Source organism: Scomber scombrus, chromosome 23 (assembly GCF_963691925.1).
Source record: "Scomber scombrus chromosome 23, fScoSco1.1, whole genome shotgun sequence".
Taxonomy (NCBI): Eukaryota; Metazoa; Chordata; class Actinopteri; order Scombriformes; family Scombridae; genus Scomber; species Scomber scombrus.
Genome location: NC_084992.1, coordinates 20,976,960 through 20,994,175, shown reverse-complemented (window position 1 = coordinate 20,994,175; position 17,216 = coordinate 20,976,960).

Below are 17,216 nucleotides of genomic sequence, written 5' to 3'. Positions count from 1 at the left end.
AGCCACATCAACAGTGGGTATCTTGCATGGGCATATATTATATAACTACTGTATATAACTGTATATGTGTTTTTTTTTGTACATACCAACTTCCCCATACACAACCCTAGATACCCATGGATCACAAAACCTCCAGATTAACTGCCAGTCTAAGACTTTGACTAATTGGATTAATTGCAAATTTGCTTTGTAGAGTATAAATCAGTATCAGAGTATCATCATCTACTCTTGTCACCCTGTCTTGTAGAAAGGCTTGTGTCAAAATCTAGTTTTAATTCAGCTGATAAATCAATCCCACAAAGTCCTGTTCTGGAGCTTTTTACTGTATCACATGGGCCTCCTCAGCACTCTACGTTATTACTGATGAATCACTTTAATCTCAATTAGACTGCATTCTTTTATTATTGTGCTCACATGATGGTACATATTCCTGAATAAAGTTGAATCAAATTAGAAGAAAATAATTGACATAGTAGTTTTTCTCCTATGTCGGGGGTCAGCTGATGGCAGACTTTAGCCCTGGATCCACAAATCATTTTTATAATTTTACCCATGATAAAAATTTGCTCCCCAAAAAAGGATCAGATAAGATAATCCTTTATTAGTTCCATGATGGGGAAATTTACAGTGTTACGGCAAGTGGATAGTAAAAATAGAAAGAGCATCAATAAAAAGAATAAAGAATAATACAGTAGAAATACATAAGCAATAACAACAATAGTAGTAAAAAATATAGTAAAAAAAAAAAGTAACATTATGTACAAGAGTAATATTGCTTTTGTCAGAATGATAACATACCTGAGTGTGATACTAATATTGTACATGTGTATGTATTCTTTATCTGTACTTTATTCACAACAGTCCTAAATATGATATTTTGTGACATTATTCAGTTTGTGTTATATTGTGTAATATCAGGCATTGAAACAAATTTAGGCTCTTTACATTTCTTATTCAAACTAAAGAGATTTTAAAGTCACTGGATTTCAATCGCCTTTAACCGGACTTTAATTTTGAAATTGCTTTCCGGAAACGCCCCTCACTCTTCTCTCTAACTTGACCGGTCGCGTTTGTCCACCGTGCGCCCACACCCAACCTGCACTGTCTGCCGTACAGAGGCAGCGCAGCCCCGCAGTGTATGCAGGACATTGTCCTCACGGTGCGGCTGTTTGAGGAGTTCTCTGCAGCCGGAGACAACCAGGCTCTGTGCTTCCCGCCCCTGCTGTCATCATCCCCCCCCCTCCCGCTGCGTGTGTGCGCTCTGCGGCTGCTGGCATCGTCCATGCACTGCCAATGTGGATAGTGGCTTATTTACTGTGCATCATCTGACTGGAGAAGACATCTGACTGGCACCATGAGCAGCACTGGTAAGAGCTTTTATAATATACATTGACTTTTATTCTTCCATTGGGTTAATCCTTGTTATAATTCCATTAATATCATTGTAACATCTCTATAGGGCTTTCAATATAGGGGTGTTGATCAATACTGTCTCATCTTCATCTTGTGTGGCATCACTATAATACCCCCTGTGTGAAATGTATGTAATATGCGTTAAAGTACTATATTTTCCTACTTTTTCTGTACCAATGAAGCCAGCAGCACCCAAATATAAGACACTACTATTGAGGCTGAGGTTGCCTGATGTTAAGACACGGTTTCAAATTAGTCCCAGTTAAAATGAATGTCATGTGGGCTAATTAGACGGGATGTAGAAACGCCCACAGTGGGTTTGGTGGCTCTTTTCATCATGTTGCTCCGCAGTCACTCCTGGTTTAAAGAAGCATGTGTGTTGTTACAGCAGGCCAGACTACTGTCACAGCTGGCTATTGTCCCCGAGGAGGATCCACAACACATTTAACAAGAGGCCGATCCTCATATGAAACCTGTGTTTACACCAGCAGTGTAGCTCCTGTACTGCACTGTGTGTTTTTACATATGTAAATAAATATATGTTGTTAACCAAGTTCCACAACTTCTTTTGTTGGGGCACCTCTGAGTTTAGGGAGTGTTGGTAAATAAAATGTCATAAATATTAATGTTAAAGGTTAACATCATAATTCTCGATGAAGGTGAAACTACATGGTTTGAATGTTTGTGTTATTGCTAGGGTGTAAATAATACACTGCAATCATTCCTATCAATACTAAGTAATTTAATACTGGTATTACATTAGCTGACATTATGGTAAGGAGTCCCCAGGGTGCTTTTAAGGGACCTTTGGAGACCTGATATTGGGAACTATTGAAAAGGCTGCTTTTCTGACATCTGAAAGTCAGAAAATTAGATTTTCTTTTTTTTTTTTACAAGAAAAAAATAAAATTATTGTCCCTTTAAATTAGAATTTGGCTCTGTGTAGAATGCTATCCCTTTAGCCCACATTACCCAGGCAACATAAACGATAAGCTACATTACTTAATATGCTTACAGTCTGTAAAAAACTCACACATTCGACATTCACCACCACATATTTACAACCACAAATTCATAACACTTATTTGGGAAATTAATAAACATTGAAGAAAATCGAAAGTATCATCCCTTTAAATTACAAGTTTGCTCAGTGTAGAATGCTAACCTCTTAGCTCACCATAACAAGGCAACATAAGCAATAAGCTACATTACTTAATATGCTTACAGTCTGTAAAAACTCACACATTTGGCATTCACCACCACATATCTACAACCACAAATCCATAACACTTATTGGGGAAATTAATAAACATTGAACTTTTAAATGTTACATAGCAACTTACACATGTTCAGGTTGTATGCTAACTAGCTAGTTAACAGTCCTCTGACATAATTCTGATTTACCATTACTATTAAGACCAAAATGATAAGTAAAGATATGAGCTATCTCGCATTTTGCAAAAATAACTTCAGAGTTGTAAAAAAAAAAGCAGTTTCAAAATAGCTGCAATAGCTAGCATTACATCAAAACAAAGTCCTATTGTAACTGTAATCAGTCGATTTAGACCATTAAACAGGAGCTACGCACCAGCTACAAATATAAAACGGGGTAAAGAGCTAGCTTTGGGGATAACCATATTAGAATAAAGTTTAAACACTCCCAAAGTTGGAATAACACGAGAATTTTTCCAGTTCCAGACATCCATCTATTATTTTTCCAAGCTGGAATTATGATCAATATATTTTATATACAAAATGCATGATGCCCCTCAGTAGTACTAAATGGACCTATCGATGCTCTGGGCTGCTGCTGGAGCTGCTAATGAGAGTGCTGCAGTTGGTCTGGGATTGGAGACAGGAGAAATTAATTAGCACACTGCTGTAAACTGACCGAGACTGAGACAAACGAGGGACGTCGTTTGTCTGTCTGACTTTCCCTTTGCAATGCTTTTGCGATTTTTTAACCTTTCACCTCTTGGAAGAATGTTGGCAGGATGTGTGAGCAGAAAATTCATTTCAGAAATCTACCTGTGTGTGATGACAGCTGGTCTCCACATGTACGGCCAGGTTGCTCCTGATACAGTAAACAGACTCAGGTGTGTGTGTATGTGTGTGTATGTAGATAGAGAGATATCCTGTTGGACCAGACCCTGTAAACAAGTTTGATTTACTTTAAAGTCACTTTAACAATCTACTTTGATGATTGAGCATCTTGTAGGTTTGTGGAATATGTGCTTTGGGTTTTCTTTTGTCGGGTTTAGGGCTGCAACTAATGATTCTTTAATTATTGATTAATTTGACATTTATTTTCTCGGTTTGTTTTGTCTATAAAATCTCAGAAAATTGTGTAAAATGTCTGATATAATTTCTTGGAGCTGTCTCTCCGAGAGAAAATCAGAGATCTCTATTTACAGGCATCTCAGAGTTTGGTGCCACCGGTATTCAACATGGTTTACATGGTAAAGGAGTGGTACACTAGAGTTTAAATAAACCACTTAGAGCAGGCTTGGCATGAACACACCCCGAGAGAAAGCTCAGCAGCATAATCAATCTGCAGGCCTGTCTGCATTCTTTTAATCCCGGAAAAATACAATGTACATTAGTTGATTACTGTCTGTTTAGCAGCAGAAAGACTTACATTAGATTAGATTATTAACAATGCTTGTGTTTAGATCGCAGGTATCTCCTTAAGATGAGACACATAGACAGATCTGAGCCCCGTCGCCACAGGGAGTGACTAAAAGAGAGGGATGATCAGAGAATCGCCTGTTAATTCCGGCCCAGATTACTGTCACAGGTCACACGAGGAGCAGTCTGATCAATACTGCTGACCTCTAAGTGATATGTCTGATACAGCTGGAATCAATATAACATACATAAAACATATTGGCAATGCAGGCCTGTGGATTTTTAAATTGCCCAGTGATGCACAAAGAAAGATGATTGAGGAAAGTCAACACACAGCACCACCATCAGTAACCTCATCACCTCCTCACTCTACACAGATGTTAGTGAATTGATCCAGTTCAGGATAGGCATAAAACTGAGACCTGGACCTGGATTGTATCTGCGTCTTTCAAGGAACATTCTCGTCTAGTTCAACTTGACGTCGTTCCTGGAAAGTTGCCCCGGATGTTGATACCTTAAGTTATAGCCATAATATAGCTATTCCAGGTGGTTACTTACTTTAGGTCTGACTCAGAGACAAGTGTTTAAAGTGATTCATGTTGAAAAATCTTTGGCAGGCTCAGCAGGGTTTTGCGCAAATCCTCAATTCCCTGAATCGCTACAACAGATCTGGAGTGCAAAGTTAGCATGATAACCATAGACTTGACTTGACCCAACTGAACTATAATAGACATGAGCCAAAGCTGTATTTTTTCTTTTCTGTATTCATTAGTGACCATTAGCTTGCAAGGCTAACACCAAATTCACTGTCTCTATCACTCTTCATGGGGCATTTTATTTCTATTTGTGTACACGTTTATCTAACCTTTTTACTATTGTTTGCACAAATAGAAATTTAAATAACACATTTAGGTTTAAATGGGAGTTATGTGCTAGAACCATTTCTTGCTAGGTTGCCGCCAAAACCTGCACTCATATCTATATTTGCTAACCTGTGCTCCCTGTTGGCACCAACATTGCATTTTTGCTGCTATAACACTTAACTAGTAGAATATTTCAAAAATCTTTCACCAAGATAATAACCAGGAAGTCGTGGTTAAGTACTAGCTAGTGAGCAGTGACACCCGCCCACAAACAGACATGTGTATGATTATCTTTTGGCAGTTGTGGTACTTTTGTAGTGACGCTGGTTCACTTCTGGCCCTGTGCCATTTAAGAACCCGTGTCACAAGTCATATGTTGCAGTTGTGTACAGGGGTTTTGTGCTGTAACACAAAAGGCTTGTGCCTCCAGGGTGTGTGTGTGTGTGTGCTTTCCTGTGTGTTCTCTGTCAGGAAAGAGAATAAATGTGTTTACACATGTGCAGGTTGTGCTTGAAGAAGTGTTTGTTGAGGGGAGAAAAAAGGGGAAAGAGTGAAGAAAATGACTGCTGCATCTCTGTATGAATTGTTAACGTTTGGTAATCCATGAGAATACCTTACCTGTGTGTGTGTGTGTGTGTGTGTATGTGTGTGTGTGTGTGTGTGTGTGTGTGTGTGTGTGTGTGTGTGTGTGTGTGTGTGTGTGTGTGTCTGTGCTGCACTGATATTGGTCAATTAGTGTGCTCTACAAGGAATATGTATATATTTGTCAGTGTATTTGATTTCTGTACATATTACTATTATTACTGTACCAAATGTATTAAAGCCACATCAGTCATCTTTCGCCTTTCCCATGTAATATTATCAGCAATAGATTGTAATTAGGGCTGTAACTAAAGATTGTTTTGATAATCTGTCATTGATTAATCTGATAATCACATAATCTCAATTATGTAAAACCAAAGTTAATTCATTTGCAATTATATGAAACACAAGTCAAGCAGGAAATCCTTGTGAAGCTGTAGCCAACAGTTTGGCCCAATTCAGTATTAGTAACTCACTGAATTTGGCAGTATACATTACATTTTCTGTCATGAATCAAATTATTTATATAAAATGGACCTTGTACTATGGTTTTGTTTTTGTTCACACTACTATATCCAAAGCAATTACTGGCTCCTAGCTAACTTTTTGACGTTAAGTGTATCACAGATTCAGATTTGGATTCACCCTGTGTGTCGCTAATTGAGACATCCCAGTGTGGGTTGAATGTGTTTCCACTTGAATGTATTATTTAAGTGTATCTTTAGGTTCTATGACTTCAATTTAGGAATGTACAGAGACAAAGAAAAAGTGGAAATGATCAGAGTTGACTTTCAGGGTCAGCTACAGGCCAGCACACTTGCTTTGGATACATAGGTTTGCTAGCTAGCTTTTAGCTAATATTTGTACAGTTGGCTGACAAAAAAAACACTGACTGAAAAACTTTCTCACGCTCAGTTTTTCCTGAAACTGCTAGCAAAGTACTTTCATCTTCTCTGTTTTTTTCTTTGGGTGAAAAATGTTTTAAATCTTCTCTTTTTAAAAATGAGTATTTATATTAGTAAAAGCCAGTATTCTCTTACAAAGACGCTAGAATTGGAGAGTCAAAGACAAGGCAGTAAAGCCCAGAGCATTCTGCAGTAAAGATGTACATATATATCACAATTTATCATAAAGTATCAGCTCTGTATATTTATGTCAGTGTAACTTGAACCTATGTGTGCAAATGACGCATGCTAATGCTACTGCCTTACGCTAACTCCTAATACATGAATAATACAATTTTGTAGACAACGCTGAATATCTGTCATTTTTTACATTAAAATCAAGTCATTAAATGATGTTAGTTGACAATATCAGCTTGTGGTTGGTTAAATGCACTCAAGTGATCTACAACCGTGCTTTACTTGATTTTTGCAACATCTTTAGGGTGAAATGGACAGTTTGTTGGTGTTTTGCTGTGTGAAATATCAGATAGACTGTAGACAGTAGGAAAGAAGGACCACTGATTAGTATTTTAACAACCAATATAAACCTTTCATAAGCTGTCTGTTGGTTGTAAGTCATAATAAAAGCTGTAATTTTTGTTTTTAGCATTCAGCCAATGAACATGTCTTCACTGGCCTATGTTAGAGAGCACATTTAGATTGTCATAGTAATAAAAAGCACAGGTGTTACTAGTCACCTTTGATTCAAGTGTCCCAGTAAGTCATGACAGTGTGACAGAGAGCCAGCATGTGCAATACCAGGATCCTAAATGCAACTCAACCATCGTTCATTTCATTATTTGCACTTGTGTTTTTTTCACTGTAAAAAGCTGAATTGTGTAATTTGAGTAAAAATATTTATTTTAGTTTTAATTTATTTTTTGGATGTTGTGTCTAGGTTCTCTGGTAGTTCTGGTCATGCTGGTGCTGCTGTAGGGGTGGCACAGTGGGCACAACTGGTGGGCAGATCCAGACTCAGGCTTACACCACAGCTTTTCTTACTGGGATAAATACTGGCCAACCTCACTGGTGCTAAGCCTCTGCACTGGAGCTTTATACACACACACACACACACACACACACACACACACACACACACACACACACACACACACACACACACACACACACACACACACACACACACACACACACACACACACACAATAGTAATTAAGCCTGCAATGTGGTGTGGGCTTGTGACATTTCCCTGCAGCCTGCTGTTTTAAATGGGCCTTTGATGAAGGCAAGAATGGCATGTTGTTTATCCTGCGTGCCTTCTCGGACTGAATACTTGAAACACTTTTTCAGTGGACATAGCTGATATTTTTGGATTGGAGCTGATGCCAAAAAAATTCATGAAATATTGTAGGTAATATATATACAATATATAGGGAGGGTTTATTCTTTTTAGGGTGGAACACCTGCTGAGAACACCTGAAAGTGCATTTAGATTATCATGGGACTCAAATTAAGAAGTGTACATTTTGAAAACTGGAAGTGAGGGAAAGTCATATAGTTCGTATTGATTCTTCCCAGCACACCACACAGCTCCACTATGTAGCATGGAGTGTCCTTTTAATTGAGTCCTCTTGTGTTGAACATGCTGAGTGTGTGACATTTAGGTGTGACAGCAGCAATCAAGGTCAGCTTTGCATTTTACAGGGAGCATACAGCACACAGAGTTATGCTACCAGCCATGATCAAACAGCCATAGCGTGTTGACTCAATAACCGCAGCCATGTAGTTAAATGAGCTGACAACATGGGGAAACTGTTCATGCGATTCTTTATAGGGTGATATCTGAAACAGGCAAGGTGTTGCAAATGACACTCAACTGATTTTACACATCGAGACCAGCTTACTTGTCTACTCATCCTTATAAAAACTGTTGTGTTTCTAGTGTTTTATTGTTTAGTAGTGATGGAGAAGCCAGTCATAGAATGTAACCCTGATGATATCATAGTGATGTCATCTCAAGCTCTCCTGGGTCTCTCACAAGAGCCCCAGCTTTATGGAGGTAGAACTGCGTCAGTACCAGGCCCCCTCCTATTGCACCTCACTGACCCTCCTCATCGCCACACTCCATTCTGTAGCCTCCAGTCCTCTGATGCCAATTATCTGTTCCTACGATACTGGACCAATCACCAAACCAAGCTTCTCCATAGCCATCCCACCTCTTTGGAACCCTCCACAAACACATCCATGACTGTGCCAATCTTGCTATGTTCAAGAAGTTACTGAAAATTCATTTTGAATGTTTGATTTGATGTCTTGTGCTTTGAGTGCATTTTTAGTTCACTAGGATCTTTTAAGCACCTTAGAGTACCTTAAAAACAGCTCTATGAATAAGATCTATTGTTATTATTATCCTGCCTCTGTTTAAGACGTTCAGTGAAGTGTCTGCAGTGTTGGATTTTCAGCAGAGATGATCCAGAAATGTGAAATAATTTCATACATACACTGATATGAAACCATTATAAATAGCTAACAATGCTCCCTTCACCAGTACATCAAATGGATTCTATTGTCACCATTCTATTGTGCGACACTGCAAGCATTGCTGACACAATCTTGAGGACTCAAAGTTAATGTTAGATCTATCAGATATGAAAGCATTTTGGAATTGGTGTGGCTTATTTTAGCATTTGCTCTCCTACCCAGTAAGGGGTAACAACATTGTCATGTAATATAATCCACCTTGGCACTTACTTTGGTGTTTATGAATCGCTGGGGGCCAACAGTTCAACTGTAAATTAAAGATAATCCATAAACAGCAACAAAGAACAAACTTAAGCCATTGACTTACTAATGAAGCCATTCACCTTGGAAGGTTGTCACCAACTGGCATTACCAACACTTTAGCTCATGTCAAATCCTTGTTTGCCTCAGATTAAGGCCAATATGGCACATGTTAAATGTGAGGTATGTTATGTCAAAATATGAAAAGTTAGCAAGTACACCTGTCAGCATGCCATCTATCCACCTTGTCACACGCTAATAGACAGGTCGTCGCTCCCCTATCGTTCCATTCCCCTGTCACGTCCCCTTGCAGAAGGGATATGTAATCCATCCAGGGCCTTCAGGGCCTGTCCCGTGGTCTTGTTCCATTAAAAATGCCTGGGATATTTTAGGGAGGCACTAAAGGGGCATGCTGGTGGATCCTTACGTGGATCAGATGCCAGACCACCTTAACTGACTCTTTTAAATGTGAAGGAGTAAAGGGCAGCTATTCTACTTTGTACCTCTTCTGGATGTCCAAACTTCTCCCCATCCCTAAGGGTGAGCCCAGATGCCCTATACATAATTCTCCTTTCCCCTTTATGTATCAATTATCTAAATCTTTCAGTCACTATATCAACTGGTCAACTGGGAACTTGGCCTTCAGGCTCAGCTCCCCCTTTATCATGTCAATCCGTGTTGATCCATGTCGATCTCAGCCTCTATTTTACCCCTCACTTCTGAGCAAGACCCTGAGATACTTGAACTCCTTCTTGTCCTTGACTTGCATCCAATTTAAAACAGGAACAAGTCAGTGGCTGATCCAGAAATGTCAAATTCGAATGGACTTGCAGAGGCAGTGAGTGTCATTGCGAGTTACTGGGCACTTAGAAGCAAGATATTCTTGTTCAATAGTATTGGGTGTCTTCATGGCTTCTGGATTCTCGGTGTACTAGATACAGTATGTAAGACAATTTTAACATTTTTAATCAGTATTTCTGTGTATAACAACTAAATGATTAGACTCTTGAGAAAAGCTTTGATAATGTTAAAAAGTTTTTGTAGGTTGAATTCTGGCATGGTTTACAGACCTTGTTAAATTATTGTCCGGTAGGTTGCGCAGCTATTTAGACCATGTCCCCATTTCCAAGTTGTCAAATACCGACACTTTATCAAGCCCCTTTTCGCCTCATACATACACACAAGTTTCCCTTTGGTGTCTGTATAGTATGGAAAGCCAAATAGGTCATGATTTCCCTCCTTGGTGGACTAAAATGGTGCACTATTAATTCCTATCAAATATGCTGATTGGGTGTGTACACTGAAAAAGTCTCTTTGGGCTTCCTTGTGCTGTTGGGATTTTTGGGCTCATAGAGCAGCGTGTGCATCCATGATGGTCTCTGAGTTGACTTCCTGTCGGCTTCCTGCACACATGAATGGAATGAAATAATTAACTAGTGCAACTATTCTAGACTTTCCAAACTTAAATGAACCAACTAGATAAATTGCTGTTTCTCTTCCTACTGGAAAAACATTCTTGTAATGAGGAAAATGTGTAACTAGAAACTTACTGTATTGTAGTCTAAAAATGGCCACAGATTATTATGTAACTCTGTAACTATTTTAATGTGATGAACATATGTCTACCGTGGCTATTTGTAGTGACTGTTAAGGGAAAACAGGACATGTTTTCCTTTGTGTTTGTCAAATGCATCATGGGAATGTGTGCGGCTACCTTGAGAGCTAAGTCTGCACTTTATACCTAGATCAGATTACTGCTATGTGGAGACACAAAAGATCAATGAGCTCCAGTGAATTATTCATCAAATCACTTTCTCCTGTGTGTGTGTGTGTGTGTGTGTGTGTGTGTGTGTGTGTGTGTGTTTTACTGTACTGTGATTGATCATTCCTACAGACTGGATTGCTGGCTGTGGCTGTCCATTGTTACACACACTGATGTACTGATGTATGGTATAATGTCTCCATACGCACTTATGCTCTCTAAAATATTCTTTCACTTCCTTTCTCATCTTCTCCCCTGTCTTCTCCTCTTTTCTCATGTTCTTCCCTCCCCTGTTCTTTCCTCCTTCCTTTCCTCCAATCTTTTTTCCTCTTCTTCCCACTATCTTCTCTCCTCTCCGTCTATATTCTCTCCTATTCTTCTCAATTCTCCTCACATCCTCTTTCCTCTTGTTTCCCCTGCTTCCCACATCCCATCTCCTCTCCCCTTCTTCCCTTTCCTCTTCTTCCCTCCTATCTCCTCTCCTTTTCCCTGCCAATTCTCCTCTCCTCTCCTCTTCTCTCCTCTCTCCTTTGATGTTCCAGCATTCATGTCTCAATCTGAACCCCACAGCCTCCACAGCGATTGAACCAATTAAACAGATTATCACACCCGAATCACTTCACATTGAGCGTCATGTTAAGTATTAAGGCATCCGAAGTAGGACCCTAAATGTGGGTCAGACAAGTGATTTCTTTTTTTCTGGTGTTAAGTCTCTGCTGAAGACGGGAAGAACAGAGATTTGCTTCATGCCGCGCTTCCCTAGTGATTCACTAATCCTGAGCATCAGCTTCAGTCTGAAGCTGCACTGTGTGTGTTGAATGTGTGTCGATACATTCATGAGGACCACATGAGGTTAGAAAGACGAGGACAATAAGTTTGCTGTTTGTTTTGCAATATAGGGTTAATTAAGGTTGAATGTGTGCGCTTTTCTCTTTTTTTAATATGCTAAATATGCTGCATGCTTAATGAAATGTTGTTTAACTGCAGGGTGTTCCCCCCTGTTTATATGCATACATCATCATAATCACACACACACACACGGACGTCAGATTTTGAGCCAAATCCAGATCAACAAAAACATAAAAGGTATTTAAATCACATTTCATTCTAATAACAACCAGGAATTTCAATTAGGGATTTAACTATCGTATTATTAGTAGATATACTTTGGGTTTTTTAGTTTCCTTAATGCCAACTTTGTGTTATCTTTGAGATCCCTTAAATATATTTCACTGGGTGATGAAAAACTTTGATGATTCTGCAAATGCCACACAGTTCATAAAAACTCTGTAGGGCCTAAATGTCTTCTTCGCCGTCTTCGTCACATTTCTGGCTGACCGAATGCGCCGTGCCAAAGGCGTTTGCTTCCCTCTATCAGCAGGGAAGAGTACAAATTACTTAATATAGAACACAAATTCATTTTTTTTCTTTCTTCATGACACCTCCTGGGCTCTGTGGTACTTCGATTAAAGTTATTAGACATGAATTAAGATGTTAATGCAGATATAATATGCTTAAATCCATATACAGATTAAGAGGAATGCCCTTTAAATTCCAGCAGAATACAAACCAATTAAAACTGAAAAATCAAGATCAAGGTTTGTATTAAAGACAAGCTTTTACTTCTAAATCCCTGATAGGACAGTTTATATATACTGTGTATGGAATCGTAACTGTTATCATCATAATGTTTCTTGCCGGGCTTTTAATGTGAAACATCTGCAGAAATTGTTGTATTGACAGTAGTTTAACACAGGCCTGTCACGATAACTACTTTTCTTGGACGATATATTGTCTCAGAAATAATCGCGATAAACGATATTATTGTCATTTGAAGATTATTTTATACCACTGATATAATGATGATATTATAGTATAATAATGCAAGAGGGCGGGGGGTGTGATTGGAGAGTGGGTCCTATGCTTCCGTAAATGCGTAGACTGCCATTATGGGCCAGGACAGAGGTATTAAGCAACTACTTGTTTAGCCAATGTGACATGAATAGCCTCTTAGCTGCTAATTTAAAGTGTTGCCACACTATATTGAGGTAAAAAAACTATCGATCAAAAGAATGGCAAAGTAAAACAATCCAAAATAATTAGAGAATATAAACAATATTTCTGGTAAAAAAGAGAAACTGAGAGAAGGAAAATTAAAGGTGTGACATGACTCTGAAAATGTACATTATACTGAATTTACAAAGAGAGACAGATTCACCCCTCAGTGTAATTTTAGCTGTCCAGGCAATGTTATTATGCCTGGCCTTTGTTTGTTTGAACCGTCCACACCTGCCTTTTTAATAAGAATTTTCATCATATACTACTTCTGCAACCACTGTATAGTCTGTCTCACTGAGGCTGGTGGCGTCAGATTTCTGCACTGTGAGTCAATACGAGAACAATTCCCACTCAAACACTATGGCACTAGGTTGGGGCGAGGCAAGTTTACAGAAGGCAATTCAAAGTGCTTTACATTATGCATTAAAACATAAAAACCCAGCAAGAACATTATGATGATGGATTACAGTCATGAATACTTTCTGCGTTACTAAATTCTTGATGGAGAAATTAAATTGGCTAAAAAACTCAATGGGATTAAGACAAAGAGAGAGAGAGAGAGAGAGAGAGAGAGAGAGAGAGAGAAAGAAGTGATGGAAAGACAGAGCAAAAGGAAAAAGAGGTCAAGAAGGAGAAAGAGAGGATGAAGAGTAGAAGGATAGAGTTGAGAGTCATTCCAGGTCATACAACATTGCCTGTAGTGAGCTGGTTTCAGTTCAGTGACTCCTCCTTTCCTGGCGCTCATCCAACCCATCCCTCCTTCACTCGTTGCCATTGGTTACAGCCTAATTTATCCTCCTCCTCCCTCCTATGTAAATCTGGATCTGACAGTGTTGTCCATGCATGTATGTGTGTGTGGCTTCTTTCTAGAATGTGTTAAATATATAATCTGCTTTATTATTGGCTCTGAAATGGGGGGGGGGGATTCCCCGCTGTTTACATGAATACATCAAAACACACCCTCTGATATCACAGAACAGCTCTCCACCACTGCAGGGTTTTTAATTTATGGTATCTTCTGCACTGTATATTTCATTTCAGGAAGGGGCTGGAGCGAAATAACTATGATGTACAGTTGCACCTACTTTCTCCCTCTCATTTGAACTCACACGTCCATCCACACCCACATATACACTGGTGAACCACCCTACCTACAGTGATTGTAATCTGGGAAAGGGAGATAGCAAATGTCCTGAGCTCAATATCACGACTTCCATTTGGCATATATTCTATCCATTCAGATAACAAATCCAGACATCAGATATACAGATTGAAGCAATTATAGAGTTTAGACTGAGAAAGTCAACTAAGCGGCACAGAGGGAATGCACAGTAGTTTAATCATTTGGTTTTTTAAACGTAAAATCTTAATCTTTTAAATAAGCTTTCAAGTAAATGTAGTGGAGCAGGCTCCCAGCTCATCAAATACCGACCCTTTTTCCTATACTGTAGGTGCCACTTTTTAATGCAATGGGTCATTATTGAACATGCAGGTTCATCCGACACGCTTCTATAGAACTACCACAATGTCTGAAGTAGATGCCATGAGACCAATGACGTCTATATAAGGTGACAACATGGCGTTATAGGAAGAAGGCTAGATAAATAGATGGCAAGAAGTGGACTTAGCAGGAGACCACTGTTTGCGACTTGCTTCCAACCATGTTTCAAGTGATTATTTTGACCCAAACCAAGATAACCCTAACCTTAACCCTAACCCATAACCCCAACCAAGTGGTTTGTGTGCCTAAACCGACCCAGACCTTAATCATAGCTTTGTCACACCATAAAACATCATTCTTTTTCAATAGTGATTGGTTATTTTGGTTTGTGTAGACACTACAGATGCTCCTTTTTAAAATATGCAATGTACGCCATGAGACCGATGATGTCTACATAAGGTGACAACATGGGTTATAGGAAGAAGGCTAGATAAATAGATGGCAAGAAGTGGACTTAGCAGGAGACCACTGTTTGCCTCTTGTTTCCAACCATTTTTCAAATGATTATTTTGTCCTAAACTTTTAACCGTAACCCTTGCCCTAACCCTAACCCCAACCAAGTGTTTTTTGTGCCTAAACCAACCCAGACCTTAACCACAGCATTGTCACACCATAAAACATCATTATTATTTAATAGTGATTGGTAATTTTGATTGGTGTAGGCATGCTCCCAGCTTGTTACCACAATGTGAATATGACCTGTATTTCTTGCCCTACATTAGTGGAGCAGTAGTGACAAGAAAAGATGAATTTATTGAGGTTAAATAACAATACGTTCAGTCATAGACTCCTTATAGCTGTTTAAAGGTTTTGCAGTTACACATACTCACACTTGCCATCTCACCTATAGCTTAAAGTCCTGCTTTTAACTCAGCTTTATGACCAGGAGTTGGACTTGGGATTGGGGTCATTGGTGCATTGCAGAGGCTCACATACACCAACAAAGAGAGAGAGAGAGAGAGAGAGAGAGAGAGACCCACATCACCAGCCTCTGTGGTCTCTCAGTGAGCTTTTGGGCTTCCGTCCCATTCCATTATCCATTATCCCCCACACCAGTATTCCCAGTAGTGATATGGTCATTTGAGCCTTTGAAGTGAAGCTCTTTACGATAGGCTGGTTCACTTTAGTGCTGCAGGCTTCTCATGCATTTAACCTGCTGTATAATGACCCAGAGGTTTCCTATTAGACTTAGAACACTGCATGGTGTAATGATTAAGTCCAGAATGCTTTGCATGGTATGTGCATATGTGACATGATTAACAACGACTGTAGGAAAATGCTTGGGAGTGGTGAGTGATTTAGATAATGTCAAGGTGAAAAGGTCCTGAAGAGGTATATCATTATTGTATCATTAGAGCAGTTATTATGGCCCACTCCTTCCAATGTCTTCATTATATACCCTGCTTAATGATGCAGGGTTTTGGGGTTTTATCCTCAGTTTTGGTCATTATTCCTATACCATTGCTCACCAACTTAGTTTCTGAGTCCTGGCATTGTAGTGACATTGCTAAGACCACCATCTGATTTGGAAAAGAAAAAAAAGTCAAGTTGTTCTGAAGCTAATATGAAGCTTCAGCGGTCCAAATGAGTCAAGTCGAGTAGGTATCTTTCAGTGTTAGTCCTTTTTAGTGCCAAAGTCCCTCTTTTTGTTACCATACTTCCACCACAGCTCAACAGGGAAATACTGCTCGAGGAAACGCAAAGAGGGAATTTTTTAGAGGTGTAGTATGTCCTTGTTACTTTAAAATTCTAATGAACTGGAATGATCCTTTTTTTCAATCTTCCTTCTTCCTGCATGTGTTCTCTATGATCAATTTCACTTCTCTAAAATCAGCTTGTCGTTTCAAGTTTCTCAAACTTTGATGAACTGCAACTCAAATATACTTTAGTTAGCCTCAGTGTCAGTTACAAGATGTCAAAATTTGCATCTGTAACTTTTTCTGGACTACAATCAAACCTGATTAAATCTTTCTCCAGCTTAAATGCTTTCAATTCACATAATACATTTTAACACGGCTGATTTTATACTAAACCATCATGGACACAGACCTAATCAGCTGGTGCTGTTTGGGAACTAAAAGAATGCAGCTATTTAGCTTAGGGAGATCCGTGAGAGTTTCAATTGAATGTGGAATCTGAGCTTTTTGCAAACATCATGACCCGCTTCAATTTAGAACAGTGGTCCGATTCACTTGCGCTTTCATGCTCTCTGTGATTAGCTAGCTGTCATACGCTCACAACCCAGAAACCGAAGCACAGCCAGGGAATTTGTGTGCAACTGTCAAGATGAATCTTTGGGGTTACACCATGCTGTTTGATTGAACTTGGGTGCATTTATTTTAGAAGTTACAAAACCAGGCAGCGCCAAATGGAAACACGTGAGAAAGGTCAAGATGCTAGGTCAAGAAATCCACAGCATCCTTTTAGCTGATCTGGCATGAAGGAAGTATGTACTTTGGTATTTCGACTGTCTCTCTCTCTTTCTCTGCTACCGTGTCCCTCTCTAAGAAGCTAATAAAGCATGTGGAGGATGATAGATGACAACAGAATGCTCCAGAGCACACAAATCTTCCCAAACCTCTGCAAATACTCCCTACTGAAGGAAAGAGAGAGAAGATGGTCTTTGCTGCAATGTCAAGAGCTTGTTACTGTATTTGTTCTCTGGCGGTTTTCCTTTTTCAATATTCATTTCAGCGCCACGCTAGACGTTGTCCTCTGGAGAA